The 27,020-nt window shown below is 47.2% G+C and overlaps 1 protein-coding gene across 5 annotated transcripts in view; it reads right to left on the bottom strand.

Moving 5' to 3' along the window:
- Window positions 1-27,020, bottom strand: part of SORBS1 (sorbin and SH3 domain containing 1) — a 1,860,906-nt gene that overhangs the window by 1,061,232 nt on the left and 772,654 nt on the right. The window contains exon 1 of one of the 5 annotated variants that reach the window (XM_078643174.1): window positions 17,809-18,028. The exons of 1 other annotated variant lie outside the window; for it this stretch is intronic. The gene's annotated coding sequence lies outside the window, so the exon portion shown is untranslated. Of the gene's footprint in view, window positions 1-17,808; window positions 18,029-27,020 lie in introns of those variants that run through there. 3 more of the 5 variants (XM_078643143.1, XM_078643154.1, XM_078643162.1) reach the window with 3 other exon arrangements.

Raw genomic sequence — 27,020 nt, 5'->3', positions numbered from 1 at the left:
AGGGTCGCCACTGGCGAAACGCCCCAGGGTCCAAGAGGAAAGGCCGGATTATCAAGTAGTGGCGTCATAGGCGAGGGGAAAGTGGTGAGGCCTCTGTTGACCACCACCGCATTCCACACTTTGAGTAGCGAGCGGGTAATAGGTGATTTCTTAAGATGAGACGGTCTGTCTGAGCGTTGCAAAAAGGGGACCTTCCACTGCGACATTTGGGCCATCGCCCGGTCCTGGAATGGCCACCTTTTTTCTGACTCAGGATGGTTCCACTCCAGGAGATGGCGAAGTTGTGTGGCTTGGAAGTATCTAAGAAGGTCAGAGATGCCCAAGTCACCTTCTATAGGAGCCCGCCTAGCCAAGTGCCCGGGGAGTCTGGGACGCTTACCCGCCCATGCGAACTGCCGTATTGCATCTTGCATTTTCTGAAGCATCCCGAGCGGTGGAGTTACTGGAATGGTTTGGAACAGGTAAAGAACCTTAGGTAGCAGGGACATTTGTATCGCGGCCACGCGCCCCAGCCAAGATAGCGGTTGTTGCCGCCATCTCTTCAGGTCCCCTTGAAGTTGAGCAAAGAGTGCCGTGTAATTTTGATCAACCGTCTGTGTTGTGCTGGGTGTCAGGGTGATCCCCAAGTACGGCAGAGATATGCGGGAGGACAGTCCCCCAAACTGCCGCAGACCACCAGCGGTCTTACGGGCGTTACAGCCAAGGGGAAGAATCAAGGATTTCCCTATATTCACTTTGAATTCCGAAACTTTCCCAAAGGTCTCCATTTCTGTTAGGAAAGCTGGTACTGAACGCGAGGGGTTGTCTACCCCTGCAAGTATGTCGTCCGCGTACAGGCTAATGGTATGCGGCTCGCCTCCAAACGTGACACCAGCTATATCCGGATCGTTACGGATTCTTTGTGTAAATGGTTCAATATAAAGGGCAAACAAAAGGGGTGAGAGCGGGCACCCCTGTCTTGTGCCTCGCCGGATATCAAAGGGATGCAAGCCTATGCCATTAACCCGAATTGTCGCCTGGGGCACGTCATAACAGCTAGCGACCCAAGTCCGGAAGCGTTCCCCACTGCCAAAGCGCGCCAAAGTCTTGTCCAGGTATCTCCAGTCCACCCTGTCGAACGCCTTCTCGGCGACGACCGACAAGAGAGCCACGTCCGAGTCATTAAAATGGGCTTTGTCTATAACGTGCAAGAGACCCTTGGTATTATCACTGCACTGCCTGTTGGGGAAAAACCCGACTGGTCGGGCTCTATGATGCCCGGCAGGCACGGACCTAGTCGAGCGGCCAGAATTCCTGTGAAGATTTTGAGGTCTAAATTGAGCAGGGAAATGGGCCGGTAGGCGGCACACTGTGAGGCGTCCTTGCCGGCTTTGGGCAGAACGATAATATCCGCCGTGAGCATGTCTGGTGGGATGGAGCCTGGTCCCTGGAAGGAGTTAAACAATTTGGAAAGGAACAGGCGCCAGCAGTGGGCAAAAGGATTTGTAGAAGCCGGCGGAGAAGCCGTCTGGCCCTGGAGCTTTCAGAGGTTTGAGGCGTGCTATCGCCGATACCACTTCCTCCGTCCGTATCGGGGCATTTAGGGAAAGCTGAGTCCGCAGCAAGAATGAGGCATAAAATGCCCGAAACGCATCCGCTATCTGCTCGTCCTCCAGAAGCATGTGCCCCCCCCTGGCCCTGAATAGCGGGGATTTTTGAGCGGTGGACCCTAGCTCTAAGCTTACTGGCCAATAAGCGCCCCGTTTTATCGCCTCCCACATAATATGTGTGTCAGAGGTGTAGGGCCGCATATTCTGTGCGATCAAGATCTAGGCTCGCAAGCTGTGCCCTAGCTGCTTTCAGTTGGCGCCAAATTCTAGGGGCCCCAGTTCTGCTATGTACCCGCTCTAATTCTAACAGCTGCGCCGATAGGGCCTGCCTCCTATCCTTTTGTTCTTGAGCTTCTGCTGCTGCTATTGCTATGAGGTCTCCACGCACCACGGCCTTAAGTGCCCCCCAAACCACTGTCACTGGTACTTCTGCGTTATCATTAAGGCTCAAATTGTCGGGTGATCCTTTTGTGTAGTTGCTGTGTGAACCCCTTGCATTGTAATAGTGTCTCCCGTAGGCGCCACCTGCCTTTGTGTGATTTCGTGCGAGGGACCGAAATGTGAAGTGCAACCGCGTAGTGGTCGGAGATTGCCACCGGGATAATGTCGGTGTACATGAGAGTAGAATGTGTACCCCGTAGACTTGGGGTGGGCCTCCCGCCAAAGATCTAAGAACCCTCTCCTGGCCAACCACTGTTTACCCTCCTGTGAGATTGCCCCTGTGGAGCCATAGCGGTGGCCTGACCTATCCTTATCCTGGTCCGTCACCAGATTAATATCACCCCCCACCAGTGTATATTTCGTTTCAAATGCAAGGACATCAGCAAGGGCCCCTGTGAGAAAGGATTCTTGCTTGGTGTTAGGAGCATACACCGACCCTATAGCCACGGACCTACCTCCCACCTGAACATTGTACGCTAGGAGCCTGCCTTTGATTTCAGAGATCTTGTCCCCCACTTGGCCTTTAAAATGCTTAGCAAAGAAAATAGCTACCCCGCCTTTTTCTCTGCAGTGGAGGAGAAGTATTGCTGAGGGAACGCCCTGGAGCGAACGCGAAGCCAGTCCCTGGAGAGCAGGTGTGTTTCTTGCAGCAGACATATTGAAGCCGCCAAATTCTCCAGGAAAGATAGGACGACCCTCCGTTCTATAGGGTTGTTAAGCCCCTTCACGTTTAAGATGATAACCTTCAAGACATCATCAGCCATGGGAGGATTCGGGTTGGGCTCTATAGGGAGCCGAAAGCCCCCCATGCTCTGCCCGTGCCCCCCTGTAGTGCGACACACCTGCATGGCATTGGCCCTCTCTTGTGTTATGGTGTGAGATTCCGGCTTCAAGTTCACAGCGGGAGAGCGCCTACGATTAACTCAGTGCCATCCTCCTCTAGACGACTGCTGGGAAGGCTTCGGTGACGTAGGCCCCTCCATCAGTTCAACACACAGCAGGGTACACGTGTCGTGGAGTGAACGTAGTTGGTGCAGGGCGCCGTTCTACATGAAAATCAGACGAAAGGGGTGCCCCCTTGAGTACGGGATACCCTTGTCATGTAAGAAGTCTGTGGCCACTTTAAATGCTTTCCGTTTCTGGAGTGTGATGGCCGAGAGGTCCTGGTACAATGCCGTGGGCTGGCCCTGGTACTGAAGGATTGCTTCTGTCGTGCCTCTCTGAGAAATCTTTCTTGAAGCGGAAAGTCTGGTAAAAAGGCCAAGATGTATGGGGGGGCGCAGGCGCGCGCCTCGCCAACCCCACTCTGTGAGCTCTATCAATTCTGATGACGAAGTCCGCAGCTTCCCCTAGAATGTCTCGAAACAAGGCCAGTAGATAGCCCATGATATCCGCACCTTCTTCCTTAAGTGGGACACCCCGGACTCGAATGTTGTTACGTCTGGACCTGTCTTCTAAGTCCTCCGCATGCGCCTGGAGGTCAACTTGCTGGTCCTTAAGGCGAATGATTTCTATCTCGTCGCTTCTGGCCTGGTCTGCTTCTTTGATGGCTGCTACCCGCTCGCCCAGACCGTCCACATCCTTTCTGATCTCCCGGACCTCCCCTGCGACCTCCTGCTTCAGTGCTTGAAAGTCTTCGCGGAGGGAGTTGAACAAGGTCTCAAAAAAAAAAGGATTTTGTGATAGGAACCTCGCCTTCGTTGGGCTCAGAGTGTTGCCTTGTCACCCCTGGGGAGGACGGCCCCTTGTCCCCTTTTGGCGGGCCCTTGCTGAGCATCTCAGGGAGTGTGCGATCCCCCTTCTTCCTCAGACCGGCCATGCTGTGCCTCCTGCGGTTGTTCGTGCACCCCTCACCGCTGTCACTCCGTTCAATTCAGTCGCCCCGATGGTCACTCAATGTCTCTGGTGTTTGCCCCCGTGGTCTCCACCTCCCAGCTGGGAGGAGGCCTACATCTTCCCGTTCGGGTGCGTGAAGTGCCGGTCTTCTCGCTCCACCACTTCGGGTGCCCCCTTCGCAGATCTCTCGTCTCCCTCTACCCCAGCTTTGTTCCTGGGGCGCCCAGCAGCCAGGGCCTCCTCCGTGGGGTCACCACCCCTTATGCCCCTGTCCAGGAGGCGCCCTTGCCCCCCCGCCTCAATGAGTGGGTCCGTGGATTGCGCGGTCCGCTGGCCGTGTATCTTGTGGTTGGGCCCTGGTCTAGGGCCCCGTTTTCCAAGTGAGCACTCGCCTCCCCCGATGCGTGTGTATGCCTAGGCCGCCTCGTGGCCCTCGCTGTGCAGCCACCACCATGCTGGCCGCCTCCTGTGGCGCTATGGAATCGGCGGCAATGCCCTGCTAAAGCTCCCAGGCCTGCCGGGCACTCCCGGAACTAGCGCCGTGCCCCGACCGCCATCAAGAAAGTATTGTCTCCCTGGGGCCCACATTGGTTGTCCTCCTCGCCTCCCGCTGAAAACTCTCCTCAAAATGGCAACTGCGGCCTCTCAGGGGGCCGCCTTCCCTCACAGAGCAGCCCCCCGTCTCCTCACCTCCGCACAATCTGCCGTGTCCTGCCGCAATTAGGGTGCCGGTCAGCAGCAGCGACTCTGTGGGGGAGAGCGCCAGGAGTCCTTTCTGTGCCAGGAGGAGTCTGACCCAGTCACCGGCCGCAGGGCCTTGCGACCCCGGCCTCGATTTCCACGCCGCGGCCCACTCGTCACTCTGGGGCAGCGGGGCTGCGGCAGCCTCCCGCTGCGTCTCCCGGAGCCTCCGCAGCCTCTGGAGGGGGCGCGGAATCAGTCGGAGCCCCCCCCGGCGTGAGTGCTGAGCCCCGCGACCACAGGGGCTCCTCCGTCAGGTCGCCTCCCGCCTTGCTCACCGGGCTCGTTGTGCAGGTGCCATTTCGCGGCCGTAAGCGACCGAGCGTATCGCCACTCCTACGCCATCTCTCTCCTTTGCGGTGGTCCCCGCACCGACCCTGAGGCGTCCTCCAGCTCTCCCACCCCCGGTACTGCTCCGTGGGGGGGAAATCACACGCCTAGCGGTCCGTGGGAGGGTTTTGGGTCGGGGAGCTCACGGGACCTGCAGCCTTCTAGGTCGCCATCTTGGCCACGCCCTCTGGTTACTTTTTAAATGACATTGATTGTGATTTAGAGATTAAACTTGAAAATGGACAAAACCGTAGTAAAGTCAGGCTCTTAAGAGCAACGATTAAAGGAGCAGTGGAGGCATTGAGTATAATGATGTTTTATACTGTTACATAATAACAAAAGCTGGCATGAGCAGAAGGGATATTTCTGGCATAAAACCTGATAGTAGGGAATTAAATACTGCCCAAGCCACATTAATACTTCCAAAATAATCTATCCATGATTGAAAAACAGGCGCCGCAGGGCACATTAGTTGCAATATTTGATACAGTGATGCATATAGCAATGCATAAGGGCAACATACATTAAATATTTTGTTGTAATGCTTTTATTACATTTTTTCATGTAGATGAACACGATAGTGTGTAGATGAACACGATAGTGCAACAGAAATCAACATACTGGAAATTACAGAGATATGCAATAGTTCATAACACCTAAACATAGTGCTTACATAGCGGATTGCAAACTTTAATGTCATATCCATTCATGAAAAAGAAAAACGATGCAATTGCCATGTGTAAACTGCACAACTAGAACTAGGGAGAGTGATGGCTTTGGAGGTGGACATAGAGCGTAGAAATGTATTAGCAGAGAACAGGTAGGGCAGATAGTAGTTTCAACGCGAGGGAAGGGCTTGCGAAGGCGGGGGGAGGAAGGCTTGCTGTGTGTCTATGCTATGCTTATAGTTGAAGGGGATGGAGGGGTGAGTGGGCCGGGGGATGGGTACGAATAAGATGGAGTTGTAAGGCAACATTCATTAAATGAGGTGATAATTAAAGCACCCACATAGTCAGTCAGTTTAGCTTTTTGTTCATGCACAAAGACACACACACATACATGCACACTCTGTCCTAGATTACACGAAATGACATAGAATACAGACATAGCAACGACCCTAAAGACATGAATGCATCTATAAAGTTACACACTTCTACCCACACACATAGATATATAGGATCCGATGCCCACAGACCTATATGGACCATACATCCGTCCTACAGGCATCTATGCACACAGACTACTAGGCATACAGTTGTGCATGCGCACAAATCAACTCACATAAAGTTTCATGCACGGTCAATCGAATAAATCACACTTGAGGCAGAGAAAGAAGTGGAGAGCCAATGACAATACGACCTTGGACTTTCCATGAAGAAATTACTTTTAATGGGCGATGGAATGCCGCAGCCTCCATGACTTTGTAAGCTTTGCCCTTTTTGAAATGATAGCCTGTAAGTAGCAATACAGTGTTCTCTGCAGACGATGTCCAACCCTGGGCACTCTGGAATTATGATATATATGCTGCGTTTGAATGTAGCACCTTTATCTTTCTAGTAATATCATACCACATACTTAGGTTTCACATCATTACATTTATGTGGAACACCGTGCATCAAGTAGAAACTGGTTCGTGAAGTAAAAAGGAGGCAAATGAAATGTTCACACCTCTTAGCAACTGAACAGATTTAGAAATGAGAGAAAATAGCGTTCACTCATACTTTACACTCACTCTTACTGCCAACTACTTTGGCTGGTGAGCACAAAACAGCAAGCATTCAGTAATAACACGCTCAAAATACCTGCAAAATGGTTTGCGTAGGATTTACCACATTAGGTCTCGCACCTGGGGCCGCAGCGCGAAGCGCTGTCGCCAGCAAGATCTATTGTTGCTGACTTGGCTCTCAAGGGAGACAGAGATGGCCATGCGCAGGGCTTTTGACGATTGGAGCTCGGGCACACGCACCTACAGCCACGCGGTGTGCACATCACTGTCCCCTTTCTGAGGCAAGCCTCAAGCAGCATTACTTTCACTTTTCCCATTCCCTCCCCCCCTCCCCATTGATTCTAACCTTCAGCCAGCTTCGCTGCGCAATTGAAGCCCCTACCCCTGTGCGCTGCCCCGGCTGGTGATCCTCCCTCATCCAGCCAGCCCCGTGGCCGATCAGCATCTCTTTGCCCATCTACACAGGTACAGCTGGTCAGCCATCTTCGCTGCATGATAGCGCCACTGCCCATCTCTGCACTCACCACTTCCCCCGCTGTCCTATACCACCATGCCCAGGTCCCCCATGCCCCCAAACCCCTCTCTCCATCACCTCTGCGCTGAGGACGAGCCCCCCACTGCCCATCAACGCATCCCAACAGCAGTGAACTGCTGCTTGCCCGACCACCGGCACAGCAGCGGGCAGAGGGACTAAGAGGTTGCAGGGGACCGTACAGACCCTCCACACTCAGAGCCCTCGCTGCCCCCCCACTATGGGGGTCAACGCGGTGCATTGGTTCCGCAAGGGGCAGCGACTGCACGACAACCCGGCGCTGCGGGACAGCATCAAGGGAGCTGACACCGTGCACTGACACCCCCCCTCCCCACGTAGGCTCCACGGAGACAGCTTTTCAAATTGGTCTCTATGATATGGTAGACTCAGGTTTCCGGCCCATCAACGCGTACCGAAGTGCTCCTCTCTGGCAATCTCAGCACACCTAGTCATCTTTCGCAAGTACCCACAACACCCCTGATCACAGCAGCAGCACCTCTGGGGTTCTTACCTCCGAGTCCTCTCCAAACCGCGGCATGCCATGTGTTTTTGCTTTGGCGGCCCCCTCTCTGGGCCGCACGAGTTGCGCAGCACCCATTGGAGTACGGTGAAGTCTGCAGGCGCCGCCACTGGGCACGAGCCGCAGGCTACGCCAATGTGCACGCTCACGGCGCACCTACAACGCGTGCATGTCTCTCTTTCACTTTCCCTTATTCAAGCAGCAAGCTGCTCATGTTAATTACATTTATAGGGAGACACCGTTTCTACGCGCTGAAAATACGAGATGCCATATTACACAGTTTAACAATACCCATTTTATTTGATGGGAAGCTGTGTAGGCCTTGTTTTATTTGGATCATCTATGCTGGTTGTGGTGGCATCAGGATTTATAGCCAGCAAGTTAGCAGCAGCATCGAATTCTTGAAACTTTAAGTCATCTACGGTCGCCATTCATTCACCAGAACAGGACTTGGCAGCCAATGGCTTGAGTATATTAGTCGGTGGGTGGTCACTCTAGGTCCTGGTATTGAGCGCCTGCCGGAGGAGCGAACGAGTCAATGGGGAGCAGCATGGAGGGTGTTCGGAGGCTGGAGTCACTCTGGGCACGTACATGAGGTACAGCTCTGCTGTACAGTCAGCTGTGAATCCTGCCTCTGATGATGCCGGCGGAAGCAACCTTAAAGTGATGTATATAAATGTTATAGCAGGCATGATTCAGTGTAGCAATCTCACTCTTTGTTATATAGCGTACAAACTGAGCACATTTCTGCTTTAAATAACCAACGACGCGCTGGGCCTCTTTGTAATCTTTCACTTTCAGTTGTATGTGTGTGCCCACTGAAGCGCACCTACAGGCACGCGTGATAAGATTTTAAGCAAAGACGTAGCCCTTAATAGTAGGAATGTTTTCTTTGACATTTATTGAAGCATATGATTCGAGGGTCGAAGAGGGCGGAGTCTCCCGAGGGTTCATCTCACAATTTTTACTTTTTTCTTTGAAGGGAATCAATCCTTTCTTTGAATCTGTCACTTTTAATGTGTGACCCTCGCAAGCGAAGTATAAATCGCGGTGTGTTGCATCACTTCCTCCGCTTTTAGACTAGGATAGCCCAGCAGGTTCATGCGCCTGTCCGCTGCTGCTAAGACCCATGTACAGCCAGCAAGGCAGGGAGCTGAATGCCAACATGTTTCTATCATATCTTCATTCTCCTCAAGATAAGAACACCAGCGCCACTGGAAGGATGTGGTGTTGTTGTGTTTTCACACTTGTTCACAAGAGGCTTTTGCGTGCAGATATGAACATGCTGGCGTTTTTTCACACCTGTTAAAGTCTGTAAGGCCTCTGCATTCACCACACTTTCTGTTGCGCCAGGAGTGCCTCGTCACGAACCCCATAGCCACAACTGGATGTTTGCAAACAGTGCGTGTGTAGGTGCGCTCCATAGAGATCTTGTTTCCGTGTGAAGATAAGAACACGTTTGTGCTTTGAGACTTGTGTCAAGTGAGTGCTAACATAAACAGGTTTGGTTTTAACACTCGTAGGTGTGTGCCTGTTATGGAGACATAAATATGTCAGTGTTTCTTTTCCCACCTGTTTACGTGCGTCACGTGCCATAGGCACCTATCAGCATCGTAGCACTTGTATAGCGCCTCTTTCCTATGGCACCTATCAGCATTGTAGCACTTGTATAGCGCCTCTTTCCTATGGCACCTGTCAGCATCGAAGCACTTGTATAGCGCCAGGTTCTCCTGACAAGCAGCAAGGCGCTTCTGTGGGATTGAGAAACTCTAGGAGCTGCTCTGACAATTGGACACTTTATTTATTCCTTTGCACAATAATAACACCAACAGTCGCCACCATCCTGCTCCGCCCCCTCTACCTGTCCCCCCCACACCCCCACCTCCCTTCCCTCCCGCCTCCTCTTCTCTCCGGCGCCAGCTCTCGCAGCACGGAGCTTCACAAAGGGGAAACAAAAAAACATTTTCAATGCCAATAGCTCAAAACAATGTCACTGCGAGACCTATTGCATTGCAAATGCTTGTTTTTTTAGCTACTGTGTAAATCAGATGCACTAATATCATGTTAACACAGCACAAATAACAACTGCAAAGCCGAGATTATGCATACGATTTCAGTGTGTAATAACCCCATATAGAGCTATTCCTGACTGTTCACTTCACAAACCATTAGTGTCAGGATACCACAATTCCCAGAATGCATTGATGTAAAAGGTGAAAGTGCGGGGTCAAAAAGATGACGCCAGCACACAGGGAGAAATCTAGCAAACCAACTGCTATGCAGTCTACCAAAATTACGTTCACCGAGTTTACTTCACTATTAAACAATTCAAGCCCTTGGTGTTTCTGATGGTCACAGTTTCACTTACTTTTTTTATCTGCCTCCAACGCTATTAAACAGTTTCGTAACTAAACAACTGTAGAAGATAAAGTAAAAAGTAAACGCTACCACAGTTTTGTAATTATGTTACTCTGCTGGTTTATCAAACCTTTTCATAAACAAATGTTTACATTTCTTTGCAGGCTTTGGGTCATAAGCAATACATCTTTCTAATGCGACAAGGAATGTAAAAAAGAATCATCTTGAAACCGATGGCTTGTTACCATCAATAACATTTCAGTGATATGCATATACGCCGCTTTACAAATAGTTGCGTAAAGACAGGTCTCCATTTCTAACAGTGCAATTGACATCAATTAAACAGCATATGCCATATTAGCATGACGATTAGCTTGTGAAAATAGTGAGTACAAAAAAGGAAAATGTCTGTAGTAAAAGACGCATAACATCAATAAAAGAATAAGAGCTAAACTGGTTTCCTAAAGCTTGATTCTTGTTCTAAATGTAATTGAAAAATGGTAATTCCACTTGCCGCACATCAACATCTATTATTTGTATCTCCGCAAAGTTTGTCATGGATGAATGGCACACACAACACTCTTCAAGCCAAACCTAAAAATGTTCCAATCTAATCTAGACAACAAGCCTGTAGGAGTGTGCTATTTTAGTGTTGTGCCTGCTATATGCCCTTTCATACTAAAGGCACAAGAATTAAGGATGAAGCAAGATTTTGTGATTTTGCAAGAAGGGAGTGTGCTCACTTATAGAATACTGTTCAGGTGTGGCACCACAGAGGAGATTGGTTGTAGTGTAATGTAAAGACTGACCACGGAAGGAATGGAAGGGGTGAATTAGACGCAAGGTACAGCATTTTGGGACTGTTTTCCTTATAGCAAACGTGGAGAAGCGTGGCTCAATGGTTAGAGCGGCAGACCCTGATGCAGAGGTCTGGTCCGGGACCAGGGTTCAATTCCCGCCTCGGCGGCTCATGGACTAAATTTCCCCGGACCTGATAATTCTCGCCTCAGTGCCTAGTCTAATCATGGGTCCCACTCTGTGACTCTGGGAAATAGCTTGCTTAATCTCCACAACGGCCCCAGCAGCGCTTGGATGCTTGGCTTCACCTTGGGGGTGCCCAGGAGTGGACATTTCACAGGAAAGCCAGGATGGGTTCCACAGCGGTATGAATACAGCGCTACGAGACCTCTGGGTAGAAGTGCGCTATATAAATACAAATACATTTACATTTACGAAGGCCAGGCCAAGTGCCTTTGATTAACTCAATAAAGTACTTAGTAATGATCGTCTTAATTCACATGGTATAAAAAGGGCATATCGCCTGCACCTTTAGATAATCAGGAAGAAAGGCCAAACGCCATTCCAAAAAGGGCTCACCTGCTTTCATCACGCGATGAAACATCACACATGCAGGCGCTGTCCCTGCATGCAACCTTATTTAATGCTGGTGAAGCAGGCCTGGGTAAGTTCTTAGAGAAGCATAGCATAGCATTGCCTGCTTGAAATATAAGAAAGCGAGGACACCTAGATTACTCCAGTCATCTTTGTGTGTGTAGAACTGCACTGCTCTAGATAGAGTTTGAAAACTGCTGAGATCTCCCGCTTTAGACAACATATCCATCTGATGGGTTTTGCAACCTTTTTTAAGAGTAGGCAGTGGTCCCATGGATTAATGTGGAGTGTGAGCACCCAGAAATGTGAGGCAATGATGAATTGTGTGAAGGCGTTGTTCTTGCAGTTCTCTGATTCAGGAGATTTATTTTTAGTATTTTCGAACCTGCATTTGTCCCTTTCATTCCTGGATACTGTCCTTCTGAGCACTTAGCTACTGTTCATACTCCTAATGGCATCCTCTTTCTTGAAGCCCTTGTGTAGGAAGTCTGCATCGGAATCACTTTTTTGTTACAGAGTGTGTTATCTAAGGTGGTAGGTGGTTGCCTACTACTGCTGCTACGTCCATTGGTCTACCTCACCAGATGTATTTTTGTGACCCTCAAAAGGCCATCGGATTGCTTAAGCATGAATTTCCTTGCAATCAATTTCCCATGGACAAGTTGTTTTCCACTCAATTGCATCTTTATAGCTGTGGATTCCTAATTCCCTGTTCCTGAGAGGTGAGGTGTCTGGTTCTAGTGGCAGAGATTGCCACAACTGTCCTGAAAATCCTGTGTGAAAGGGTTCTAACATCCTAAGATCTTTTTTTCCTTACCGAGACTCTCATAGCTTCTAAAAACCTCTTTCTTTTACTATGGGATGTATGATCACAACCCACAACAGGTTATTTCTTCAGCACCAATCACTGCTTCTGTCATTCCCTCCACACTCCCGGAAACTCCAGTCAGTAACAGACTAACATACAGTTAGCAGGGCTTGATGCTCAAGCCCTGCCCTTGGAGGGGTGTATATTGTGCAGCGAGACTCCTCTACAATAGTTGTCAGGACCAAGCCTTCCTTAACTTTGTACCAATAACACTTGTCTGGATTACTGTTAGCTTGCTTGAAAATAGCCACATTGCCTAGGACCTGTTATCAGACACACTTCAAAGGCTCTCCACCTTTGTTAGGCTTCTGTTGTCTCACAATGACTTGTCGCAGCTTAGATCCGAATTCCCTTAGTTTTGGTTCCATCAAGATCGTATCATCTTATCAAAGGGTTATGAGATGGCTAGACCTTACGCCCTCAGGTTATTACTTCAAAAATCTACTTGCCAATCTTTGATGTGATCTGAGCCACCACTGAGGCAAAAAGAGGTATCACTGTTACTATTATAGAACAAGGAGAACATAATCTTCACCTGAAAGACTGGGTCCCACCATGGCGAAGGAAAAGGTTTCCAATAGGAAAAGATCTAAGGTTAGTTTGTGTCCATTAATGGTCACTTCTTTGGTGTACTTTCTAAACAAAGAAAGTATTTCCTTAGACCATAGCCCTCAAAGGAATTGCGGCTGAGGAAGCATTATTATTTATAAATGGTGCTTGTACTATCAAAAATGTATTTGCTCTATCTCAAATATGTGAAGGGTCTTTGAACAGTATTAAAACATATTTTATTAAATGATTTAAAACATATTTATTTTTACTTCTACATGGAAGAGTGTTTACAGTTGTTACTCCACCAAATATGCATTTGGTGGAGTAACGAGACAAGTACGAGACGAGCCTTAAGCCACTTGGGTGTGAAAGAAAATGACAATTCCGCCATACCGCAAGAGGTATGGAAAGTGCTATATAAATATCACTCCTGCTCCTCATAGTCTCATCAGGCGGGTCGTCAGCTTAGGTCACATTATCATTGGCTGCCCTTGAGTCGCCCGTCTGTTAGCTCTTTACAATAACAAATAAACCTGCAACATATTTTTTTTCTCCAAAAACCAGGTGTGCAGTCATTTACTGGTGGACTTTTCATTTGCATGCATTTTTTCAGTGTATTCCAGTACGGGCGTACATACTATTGGTTATCTGCGCTATGCTCCGACTTCTGGATCTGACTTTGTAGACCATTGCCAAGTTGTGAATATATTCGATATATTTCTCATCCAGTGAAGGGGCCTTTGGCAAAGGGAGTGGAAGCCCCTTCCTATGCAGTGCAATCCCTAAGCCAGACACATAGAGAGGTAGACAATGCAGTGCTGGCCCTTTTATTGTGGAGGTTGTAGCGAGGGATGCAACTGCTCCCTAGTGTGGTGATTAAATGAGGGTGTGGCCTCTTGAACTCACAATTCTTGAGCCCCACTTAGCACATTGGCAGGATCATTAACGTCTCAGCTACATTTACTATTAGAAACTTAACACATTTTAAATAAAACATATACTTTCCCCCTCTCTAAATTGGTATACTATTAGATATAGGTAAGATCAATAATGGCCAGGCCCCAATATTCTTCACACGGCATCTCCTCTGGAACCTCAAACTCGGTTTAAAGAAAAAAAGACCCTTAGCTTTCCAGTGACTTTTTAGATGGAACTAAGCTTTAGGAAAGAGACACTCTATATAGGGATCTATTTCCTTTTAAAACCTGTTGCCAGGTGGCTCAAGTGAGGACCCCAGAAAAGAGCCAAGAAGATGGGGCAACCTGAACAGATAAATCCCAACCGCCTAACACTAACCAAGGTCTAAACTGGATTTTAAAATATAGTTGAGTGATACCTCACATAAGCTATCATAACAAGGAAAAACGCTTACAATGGTGCTGAAGGTACTATGGAAGTGCGAGCATTTTCATGGGTACATCGCCTACTGTGCCCATCAAAGTGTGTATGAACTCAATGAACTCAATCACCCAGTCGTTCACTGCAGTTAAGAGCTATGTGTAGCGGAATATATTCAGGTGCACTGAATGGGGATGGGCCCTTGCCTTCGCAAGCAAATGCATTATGACGCTAAACATTTTAATATACCACTACCTATATTTTATTTTGGATCCAACTAATTGCCACCATGCCTGTGCTACAGTCAAATGACAATAAATGAGTACATTTAAAATGATTGTTCAGAAGTTGTTCAAAATTAAATATGCATTATCGAACAACTTATATATTTATATCTAGTAGAAATTGTAGAAAATTGCAAATCTCACAAAAGGGAATACCAATTTGGGTTTGTTCCTTTACCAAATCCCACTTCAAAATATCCCTTTTCAACTTTCCTTGTCTAAGAACTAGATTATGTTCTAATCTTTTAACCAATTCTTCCAAAATCTCACTGGTATAACATTTGACATCGCAGTCCAACAATTTGCTTGCCTTAGGCAATTCAATACCTCAGGGCTCTTGCACTGTGTATGAACTATGAACATAATTACAAGAGGAAAAAATATTTCCATATTGTGCAAATCAGATCTTTACTGGCAAGGCCACTTTATTCTCACCGCTGGGCCATCACAATAGCGCGCACTTGAGCATGTCTGCACCTCATCAATAAACGTCAGCAGATCCAAAATTCAGCAGCCCACGTGACTTTCATTGTCCATTACTAAGAACATATTTCTCCAAACTCAGACATCTTCTACTGGCTCCCTGATGTCTTATTCTAGGGTTCAACGCAGTATGGATTCCATGCTAGACCGAACAGTGTGGGATTCCCTCATTCCTTAGGGGCACGTGTGCCTCTGGGCAGTCTGACACCCTGATGAGGATTCTGAAATTCCCAAAGTTTTGGAAAGGGGTGTGACCCCTGTCCATTTTGGAGCAGACCACTTTAAATCCTTACTACCCCGAGAGGGTGAATGTAGGATAGTTGAGCTGTTAGATAAGGGGTTAAACCAGTGTTACCTGGCAGTTATGATCATGCCAATGAGCATTCGATGACCAAATGCCCATATGAGGCATACCATTGAACTAACTACTCTGCACACTCATTAGCTATAACAGGTGGTGTGCCAAGACCAAGAGTGCCTCGAAGCCTTTTACAAATTAGGGAAATGCCTTCATGTCCCCTGTTTGGTAAGTGAAAGGTAAACTTGGGTGCACCATACCCTCAGACGACCCCTCGAGCCCCAGCGCCACTGCACTTATTTCTGCACCAGGGCAAGTTACACCCCTGGCCATACCCATTGCTCAATTCAATTCAATTCAAAAGACCTTTATTCGAATTTCATAAAATTCATAAAAATACATACAATAAAAACAGTCCCATTCTCTATACATACCCATGGCTGAAAAATGAACATGTCACCACACAGTAAGATTACATTGAGGGTTTTATGTGGACCGGTCCTTCTACACAAGTCCAATATTCTCCAGATGAGTTCATGTTGGAGAAAATACACTCAAAGACACACCCTTCCGACTCGGCCGATGTAGGGTGAATGTTTCTTGCCCCCCTGCTTTGGGCGAGTGCTAAATAACAGCCCCGCCGACCGCAGGGCGAGCTAACATGAACATGTGTCAAAGTCTATCGAGGGATGACTCAATCGAGAGAAAAAAGTGAAAGAATGCATTAAATACTGCGTCACCGCTCTGAAGTGTGCGGGGGTTACACGCGCATCTCAGCTGGACGCCAAATAAGGTGCTCGGAGCAGGATTCCTTTTTATGGGGAACGGTCTAGTTTCCCATGAAACGTTTTTTTATGGTCAACTGTCCTAACCGCAGTTTGAAAAATGCTACAACAAGTTTTCCTCCCAAACCTCCCGCGCCTCAGCGCGACACTAGGGCACAATGACATTAAATGTCTAGGGCACATGTTAACAAAACATGCTGCCGGCAAGAAGATAGCATTTTCCTCAGGAGATGCGCCCTCGAAGTCAAACGTGTTTCCTGCAATACATCCGGAGGAGGGGGCTGCTTGGGAGAGGGGAGGGGGTGTTTGCACTTTCCAATTTCCTGAAAACTCCAGCCAGCGAGAAAGATTTGGAGTCAGAAATGTACAAGGACCCAAGAGCCACACGGTTCACTGCCACTGGCATGTACAATACATCACTTGATCTCCGTCCCGCGGGCAGTGGCGGCGTCTACTGTTGTCACTTTACAAGAGGGTCTGTAACACTATCTTCCTGGACTGTGAAAGGTTACTCCTTGCGCGCTGTATTCCAGTGTCCCACGGAGAGCTGTGCTATTTGCTGACTTGGGACAATTGAAATGTGGTCAGAAGTAAGTATCCAAGCATTTCAGTCGAGCAGGAGCGGGCAAACGCTGGCTGGGCCGAGGTGTGGTCTAGACTCCAGGGGAAACGCTGATTTTGGAAGCATAATTCTTGGGGGTGGATTCCCGACGGCCCCACTTGGTGTCAATTGCATGATTCAGCAACTCGCTGTATTCTTTGTACTTTGGTTAGCATTTTGCACACCCGAACACACTTAAAAAAATAAGGGCACACAACAACGCGGTAAACACCAACTGGGGACCACTCTCTTAATCATAAACGTCATTAGGGCACTGTTGGAGTGCACGTGTCCGCTTTCCTCGGTGGAGGGGAGTGCCACAGGAAACGCTTCCCAGAGTGGGACTAATAACAGAGCGTTCTGCAACAACAATATCACAGTGCCAAGACTTGAATGCATCAAGCGACCTAGGAACAGTAGGCTGCAGTTTTCAGCTTCAGACCAGGGGCACTGCACGTTTGCACTGTCACAACGCGTCGGTCGAAGAAGGTGCCTTTCGCTCAAGAGTCCGTGTTTGTTTACTTAAGGCTGTAATGTTTCCAGACGCCTTTCCTTTAATTGCATTGATTGCCCGTCGTTCAACACATACAGCTCCAGTGTATCCAACCTCTGTGCTGCACTGCACAAACCGTGCACGTGCACAATGCCACAGTGCGCACTGTAAACTAAGTTGAACATTCTACGGGTGCAGAACAGGCAGCCACGCTGCACCTTTCCTTTAGATACAACCCAAGTCCAACGCGCCGCACATACAGCTAACAGTCAACCTGCACTGTACACATTATAGACTGCACAGCGCACCACCTACGCAGGGCAGGAGCATGCACATAGAGAACTACAGTATATTTGCCCTGCACCATACATTGCTGCAGTACAACCACCCTGCACACCTACAATGTGCCCGCCCGGCCGAAAGATACATCGCAGTGCATCGAAACCGCACATAAACAGCGCTATATTGCTGCCGGCCACGAAGCACGTACCGAACACCCCTACAGAGCATCCGCAGTGCACACACAGCTGTACTGCAATATTCCGTTCTCAAACAAGCAGACGTCAGATCGTCTTGAAAAAGAAACACATACAAAGACCTTGCAATAACCCCGAGTCAGTAAAAAAAACGGCAGTACTCACCACCCGCGCACGCAGCGGAAATCCTAAAAACGCCGAAATCCGGGATGATGATGCTGTGCACGGAGGAAGGTCTCGGACGCCCGTGGGAAGCTCCCGTTGCAGAGCCAGGCATGGGTTTCTGACAGAGGGAGCACGCATGACACAGTAGCAGAGCCAGTACGTAGGGGTGCCAGAGGGGGAAACCCTTCCCCGGCGCGTTAGCTCGGCCCTCTCATTAGAATACAGGCTGACGGCAGCTCCTGGGAAAACAAGATGACGCGCACCACGATAGGTTGTTTCTACATTAAAGTCGCGTAGAAAAGAAATGTGAGTGCTTGATGGTTTCAGTTTTACTCTCATGCGAAGCCGTGGTTGCGACTTCTAAACTGTGGAATTACAATCCAGCCTGTGCGGAATTTATCGTTCTTATTAAGTGAATTATTTTGAGGACGGAGGTGTCGTTTTCAAGCTGTCCTCGCAAATGTTAATCTCTAAACCAGACGAGGAGTTTAATGTGAAAGAACCATTTGTATGCAAAGCAGGCGTGGGAGTGGGAGCAGCGCCTCCATACTTTCTGCTACTTTTTTTCTTATTCTTTCATGCTTGCATTTTGAAATGAGATAAGTCTCAGAAGCAAAACCTCTTGAGTGTAGCAGCAGTCAGAGCACAACAGTAAGCCCAGCTACCAATAACAACATCAGATCAAGTCTTCGCCAACAAAAACAAAACGCCTGCAGAAAACAAATGTACTGAATATATAGAGCAACCGATTTCTTGACTTGTTGAAGTTTAAATACCTTAAACATGGTTACATTAAAGGCCTCTGATACTGCGCTGGACAAAGTCATGTGCTTCAAGGAAAGGTCAGGGACGGGCAAAACTCGCAAAGTTTTACTCCGCGGAATTCCGCAGAGTTACCTAAAGGCTGCGCAAGATTCTGTGGCGTACCACAAGCGGCAAAATTCTGGTGTGTTGTATTGCTTGCATTGATTTTTTAGCGCCAGGAGCTTGTCCTGCGCTGTAAACCCTGCCAAACTGCACCATGCGGCGCGCCAGAAGGCGTTGCTTCTTTCTACCACTCATATACATTTTCTACTCAAGAGGCAGCTTTCGCAACGTGAGTAGTAACTTTCTCAACGCGAGCGGTAGGGACCTGCCCTGACCGCTCATGTTGAGAAATCTCTGTGGACGGCGGTCAAGCACTTGCACTCGCCAACTTAACTCTGGCAAGCGCACACAAGAAGGCACGCAGCAGTTGGCGGAGTTTTTGCCAAACTCATGGGCAAAACTCTGCAAACTCTGCTGGTGGAGCAGAGTTTACCACCCACCCCTAGTAAGTCCTTACTTGTGCACCTCAAGAGACCCCACTGGTTACCCTGAACGCCGATCATGACTAAATTATGTTATATGTACTAGGAGATATGGACTCAGAGGCTAAGTTGAATAAAAATAAATTCGTAATAAAGGTGAGGGATAGACAAAAAGTGCCTAAATGCATATTTGTTTAGAAGGGCACAGGGGCCCCAGTGAAGGAAGTTGTTCTAGAACCTGAGAGGGCAGGTAACCAAGTCAAATTCCAAGGTTTGGAGGATCTGATTTATGTGAGTCAAACTGAGTATCACCCCACTTAAGCCACCATGTCGTGTTTCAGCAGTCACCCTTTTTGCACAAAGCCACCACTCAAATCCAAAGTGGTTTGTCTACTAAATGGAGTGCTAGAACCTACTTCAGAGAGTTTAAAATCTACATTCCTCCAATCAGACAATGTTGAATTGAGAGTTGATATTTACCTCCATTCACAATTTTAATGATTTTGAACTTAGTTTTTCTGTAAGTCAGTATCAGAGCAGCCCAATTACCTGTGATTGATACAGATACTCTGTACTTCCATTGGTCCCTGCTTCACTTTCATGTCCTGGGTTCTGCTCTTTTCATTGATACTTAGACACGCAGAGTTTTCAATGTTGTGCACATTATACATCTGTTAATTTTACACATTAGAGTACTCAAGGAAATCTACAATAGGAATAGATTTCATTAAATTCTCTTGGTATCCTTTGAGAATCCCCTAGAGGTTTGAAATTTGCTCCAAATATGTGAGAAATCCTATGGAAGCAATTTTTCGACTTTCAGTACTGGATTATTGTTAATTGGACTCATAGGATTTGATGCAGACAAAAATGGATAGGATTATATATGTTTGGTAGTCTATATGATGCAGTGTTCTAGGAACCAACTTATGACAATACATGTCTTACAAAGTCTTAGCTCTCCTTCAAAGAGCTCTCTGTTCTGCTATTCAGACAACTGGTCACAGTATACTTGGGCTACAGTAATATGATGTGCTGTTATCAGTCCCAGGGACCCCAAACTCAGGGGCCCGTATTACTTAAAGGTAGGTGCCTTTAGTTAGTTTAGTGGTCCCTCTGGGCCCCACCCCCAAGCCTAAGGGGTCATGGTTTCTCTAACCTGCTCCCTTATGTCTTTTAAAAATCAAATTGGGACTCAGGACTAAGTCCCGAGTCCTCTGATGGCTGTCACCACTTCCAGGTTGAGGTGGAGCAGATCTGTCGGATCCACACTGGCTCCATGTCCCTAGATGTACAACATGTCTGAGCATTGATCGCTCACAAACTACTGAACGGATTTACACCAAATCAAAAAGGCACGTTTTCTGGACCAAGGTCTACATTTCTGCCAAATTTGGTGTAAATCCATTCATCGGTATGGGCTGAAACTATCTAAAGTTCCTGAGGGAAAATGAAAGGGGAAAATGTATTTTGAAACCCCCTTTTTATCACACCCCCCCCCCCCAGATGGATCACCCCAAAACTTTCCAAGCGCAAACTAGTTAAAAAGTAGCACTTTTTTGGAAACTTTCATGGAGATTCGTCAAAATGCGCCAAAGTTATTAGCAACACAAAAAATGCATTTTCTGTGAAAACACGATCCTAACTATAACTACCCAATGGCAACAATGGAATATGTCGCGTCACAAAGGAGGGACTGAGGGCTTTTTAGACAGGTCCAGCATACATGCCCTAACAATAATGAAGATACAAAAAGTATGCTGTTCCTAATTTTGAGACAAGAGGAAACTGTTTTTGTGTGGTCATGAAGTGTAGAAGGATGAGGATTCCGCCTCTTGGTGAATAGGGCCCTCACACATCCGGAAAGGTGTCCTGCTTCATCATATGGGCTGCTCCTCGTCAGGTCGGTCCTGCAATACCTGAGGGGCCCCCTATTAGGGGCTCTTTTGCGGAGATCTTTTATTCCAAATGCCGTTTGGTGCCATGGGGGTGAGGGGCCTAATCAGTGTAGATGAAGGGGGGAAGGTGTATAACCTGAAAAAAGTATTAAAACAGGTCAGGGAGTACCAGCGAAAACTATTGTATCAATGGGTCTCCCACCCTGATTAAAAGAAACAAAGGCGAATGTCTGAGATTATGTCTCAGGTAGGGCGCTCTCTTGTGCGGTCATCTTGTTTCTCGCCTGGTAGTTAATCAATCTGGTGACAAGGAGCAGCCCATATGATGAAGCACAGTATAGTTAAACAATTAGAGTCTCATCTCTTTTATGCCCTGTGTGTTACAAAAGCGAGTGACTGGCGCGAGACGGGCGCGATTCAGGCGGGGTCCCATTAAAGTCAGTGGCCGCTATGCGTGCGTAAAATTAAATACCTTTAGAGCCCTGATTCTGGGCTTCCTCGGGGGACCGGCGGCATAGGTTTCAGCAACTTGTGCTCGCTCTCGAAATGGTGCCACGGGTGACTCGAGCACATACGGAGCAGCCTTTTTCTATTATTTTTGAAGTGGCAATAGTGAAAAGACTTACTCGGTATCAGGAATTTGTTAATAATGAATATTCTTAAAATCCAAAGTTCTTGTGATAATGTAGTACAGGAAGTGAGGTTCATCAATAGATTGGGATTAGATTATTTTTGTTGAGACCGATATTACTTGTATGTTCCTATTTTCAGGGATACAGATGGTAATCAAGGTCGTCTATTACAGTGGTAGGGTGTGGTCCCAGCACAGAAATAATGATGATGGGCTAATTGCATTGTACTCTAAAACAGTCTTTTCTATGTGTCATCTGTAATCTTCATATATTATTGTAGGGTGGTACCCTTTACAATCATTACACATGGAGATTTGTTCATTGGTGATTGCAAGAAGGGGGAGGTAGTGAATATTCATTTGTTCTCTTTCAAAAGTGATGTTGGTAAGTTGTACTCGTTAATGGCCTGACATGGCTATTCTGGCTTTTAGCTCTTTTATTCATTTTGTATTAGGCCAGGCTATGCCATGGGATGTTGTCATTCAATCCTGTAAGGTTTGTCTTGAGACAGTGTACCCATCTTTGCTCCTTTTTGAAGAGGACTCGTTCCATATCTTGGTTCTTTATTGATACGGTCTCAAGGACTATCCAGTTTAGTTCCTCCACCGTATGTTTGAGTTCAATGTAATGGTTGCTCATGTTGGTTGTTCCTCTCTTACAATTTATATTACTCCTATGTTAGCAGATTCTTTGTTTTATCTTGCAGCAGGGCGTTCCAATATACCTTTGACTGCATGGTCACGTGATCATGTAGCTCACGTGTGTTGAATTACAGTTAGTGTGATGTCGTAAGGTCCATGTTAGGTCTGGTGTCAACTGGATGACCTTGGTGACATGAACCGCAAGGGTAGTGCCCAGTTATGGAAGTCATGTTCCATGACGTGGTAATGGTTTCTCTCCTGATCTGTTGTATTGGTCTGGTGTGTACCAGGATATCTTTAAGTTCTTAGTTCTCCTGTTTGCAAACCTTCGTTTTGGCCATTGCAGAGAGCCTGATGTTAGTATCCTCCAGTTCTTGTTCACGATTTTCTTCACTGCATTCGTGGCTATGCTGTATGTGGTGACGTAGGTGAGTACATCTTCTGATGACCCTTGGGCATGGTCTCCAGGAGGCTTTCCCTAGGTTCATTTCTTGCTCTTTTTTTGCCCCTTTGTATTGTTCTCATAGGATAATCTAGCTTTGATAGTTTTTGGCAGAGGTCTTTTGCTTGAGTTTTGTACTCTCCTAGATCACTGCAGTTCCCCTAAGGCATAAGAGCTGGCTGAAAGGAAGGTTGTCTCTTAGTGGTCGCGGATGGAAACTGTAGTAGGAGAGCAAACTGTTCTTGGATGTCGGTTTATAGAATGTTTTGGTGTTGATAATGTTATCCTCTATATAGATGGGTAATGTCAAGGAAATTCAACTTGTGGTTGTCTGCTGTGTAGGTTAATTTGAGACATTCGTCTCTGGTGTTAATCATCTTGTGGGAATCTCGTAGACTCTCTGGGGCGTCCTTCCAGATCATGATGACGTCATCTATATAGCGTTTCCAAAATAAGATTTTGGAGATGAAAGGGTTGTTATCGTTCAATATGAAGGTGTCCTCAAAATTGCTGACATAGAGTCCAGCCACACTAGGGGCAAATGTACTCCCCCATAAATGTTCCGTGGCATTGGAGATACAGCGTTCCATTATATTAAAAAAAGATTTCCGTGAGGGCTAGTCTGCAGCCCTCCAGGACGAAGTGTCTTGGTGTTTTATGGTTCCATTGTTCACTAAATAGTATGTCTTCCAGGGTATTGAGGGTCTTTTGCTGTGGGAGGCTAGTGTAGAGACTCTCCACATCTAAACCGACTAGGCACTTATTGTTTTCATCGAAGGACTGTCCTTCAAAAGATTCAGTAAGTCTCGAGTGTCTTTAAGGTAAGTTGGAGTTCTTTGTACAATGGGTCTCAGGAATTGGTCTGCAAATTGTGATAGCGGTTCAAGAACTGAACCTATTCCTGAGACTATAGGACGACCAGGTGGTGGTATCCTGTTTTTGTGTGTCTTGGGGAGTGAGTAGAAATATTGTAGTTTCTGTGATTTTGTTTTGAGGAAGTCTGCTTAATTTTTGGAAATCGATAGGTTTCGCTCTGCTTCATCTACCATTAGTTCTATGGTTCTTTACAGCCTCTTTGTAGGATCTATGGTGATTGTGTTGTAGAACTTGTCGTCAGAGAGGAGCTCTTTACATTGTTTATCATATACCTCGTTATTCAGTAGGACAATCCCTCCACCTTTGTTTGCTTGCTTTATCACAAGATCTTCATGTTGTCGAAGTTCATCTAGTGCTTGTTCCAGTTTTCATCAGTCATAGTTACCTGAAGTAACTATAACTTGAATCCTCGCCCTGCAGTGTTGTCATCAATTATGTTATTTCAAATGTCATCAGTGATGTTATCAATGATGTCATAAAACATGTAATGAGTGATGTAATATGTGAGGTCGGGGCGCAAGTTAGAGTTACTTCAGTAAATTATCCCTGGATCGGGTATCTCCCAAAACCCTTTTCAGCAAGAAGCCTGCACAGACGCAACTGCCACTAGCCATGGCGCTTGGGGAGCACTAGTCCCAACCATCTTAACTCTCATGGACTGTCATTGATGCTGCGTGCCTATAGCTGTATGCAGTTTCTTTAGTCTTTTACTCTGCGCCGCACTGTGACTCGTCATTGGCAAGTCCCCCTTATAATTCTGTCCCCACAATCTGTCTGGAAGACCACTTGCCACTTTCCCTCACAGCGTCTTGGCATTGCCCTAGCAAGAGACTAATCTGTCTTCACCCTTGCACTGCTGAATTGGGGTGGTGTGGTGAGCAAAAAAACAATGGATTTAGGCCCAGATCTCTGTACTGGGGTGAATGTATGACATTGTTCTGCATCCTGTCCATCAACTGTTGGTTTTGCATCCACATTGCAGCACGCCTCCTTTCCCACCATGTCTCCTCTCCTGTGGGCCTTATTCTCATAGTCGCCCCATGCCTTCAGAGGCCCTGGCCTCCAGTTTGCGGGCTCATTTGTTGGCCTTTTTTTCATGATGTCATGCCCAGACAGTGGGCACTAGGACCCAAGGGGTCAAGGATGCGGGGAGGGGACACCGGATACCACATCCGGTCAAGGGGCAGGGGAGACAATAAACAGAAGAAGAAATACAAAGTGGGGCATAAATAGTGACAGCAGGAAGAAAGCACAAGAAGTGACCAAGAAAACAGAAATAAGAAATGGCAGAGCCAAGGAGGGAAAGGCAGAGCGCCCAATATCGCAGACCTCTCCCATTTAACCTCTCAGAGCCACAAGTGGGGATAAGATGGGAGCGATGGGTCAAGAGATTTAAAAGATACATGGAGGCCACTGATGTAATAGAGGCCAAGCAACTAGGTCTGTTCCTCAACTTAGTGGGTGACGAAGTAGATAACCTACTGGTGACCCTACCAGAAAATGAGATATCAACGTACAAAGACCTAATAAAGTGCTTGAAAAACAAATTTGACCCGCAAAGAAACATTGATTTCGAGCGATATACTTTCACCATAGCATTCCAACACACCAATGAGTCACTAGATGACTTTGCGACGAGACTAAGGAAGCTAGTAACTCACTGCGAGTTCGATAAATATGACAACGAACAAGCGATTCGCCTACGCATCATTGAAGGGTGTCGTGACACAGAGTTCCGCACAAGGATTCTGAAGGAACCGACATCACTAGAGAACATCCTTTCACTAACAAGGGCGGAAGCAAGAGCGGCAATACAAGCAAAGGAAAAGGAGCGAGGAAAAGAACGACGAGTCAAACAGGCACACCACATGACAGAAAACAGCCGCACCAACAACTGGAAGAAGGGACAAAATGACCAAGCGACAAGAAAATAACAGGAAGCATCATGCTACAGGTGCGGACTTGAATTTCCACATAGAGGCGCATGCCCAGCGTTTGGCCAAACCTGCAGGAATTGCAACAGGAGCAATCACTTTGCCAGTGTGTGCCAAGGACTGCAGTTTAGAAGGGAAAGAGGAAGACCGGGAAGACCGCGGATGACGACAAGCAGACACGTCAGGCATGTCGAGACAGCAAACAGAAGCTCCTCAATAGAGTCGGTAGATGAAGAAGAAGAAGCAAAGGTAGAGCGACTGTACCTCATGTCAGACACTGCTGTCATGTCCGCAGATGAAGACAAAACTGAAGAAAGTATACGCCTCGTAGACAAAAGCACCATAAAGAAGACAGAGTCTGTGACCATTGACGTAGGACCACACAGAGCATGGTTCGTGCTCGATAGCGGCACCACATGCAACATCATGTGTGCGTCGGAATATGAAAGGATGGAAGTGAAACCAGCGCTGAAACCGTCGAAAGTTGAGGTGTTCACATGGGGGTCAAAAAGGCCCGTGACCAACCTGGGAAAATTCACAGAGAACCTAACATACAAAAGTCAAACGACAAAAGAAGAGATTCATGTACTGAGAGGTGACATTCCAGCAACGTGCCTGTTGAGCAAGGTCACAGCCCAAGTGATGGGCCTGCTCGAGATGACGTATAACATGTCGGAAAAGAAAAACATCTTAAAGGAATATCCCAAACTACTGAAAGGGCTGGGGAAGCTAAAGGGGCGCCAAATAACGCTGCACATCGACGAAGCGATAAAGCCGGTAGCTCAACACCACCGGCGAGTGCCAATACACCTGCAACCGCAAGTAGAAGAAGAGATTGAGGCACTGCTCAAACAGGACATTATAGAACCAGCCGAAGGGCCGACGCCCTGGGTGTCGCCAATAGTGGCCGTACCAAAGAAAAACACGTCCAAAATTCGCATCTGTGTTGACATGAGAGTACCAAACACAGCTATTGAACGGGAAAGACACCCTGGACCCCATCTCGACGACATGATCAGCTGCCTAACAGGCACCAGAAGATTATCCAAACTATACTTGTGCAAAGGATATCACCATCTAGAGCTTGATCCTCAGTCAAGATATATAACAACATTCTCCACGCACCTTGGTCTGTTCTGCTACAAGCGTCTGAGTTTTGGAATATCCTCAGCCGCCGAAATATTTCAAGAGACAATAAGACAAGCGATAAGGCCAGTAAAGAATAGCCTGAACTACAGCGACGACATCCTGGTGTTCGGCAAGTCGGATGAGGAACACGACAAGGCGCTGCGAGAAGTATGCTCTCAACTAGAGCAGGCAGGGCTCACGTTAAACGAAGATAAATGTGAACTGGGGTGAGATGAACTAGTATTCTTCGGACACATTTTTTCCAAAAAAGGAATGCGGCCAGATCACAGCAAGGTGGACACATTGGAAATCCAATAATGAACAAAAAAGGGATATATTTATCTCCATTTTATTTATAGACCTATATTCATC

This window comes from Lissotriton helveticus, chromosome 5_1 (assembly GCF_964261635.1).
Source record: "Lissotriton helveticus chromosome 5_1, aLisHel1.1, whole genome shotgun sequence".
NCBI lineage: Eukaryota > Metazoa > Chordata > Amphibia > Caudata > Salamandridae > Lissotriton > Lissotriton helveticus.
The sequence above is the reverse complement of the archived record's forward strand: the minus strand, read 5'-3'. Positions and strand labels throughout refer to the sequence as shown.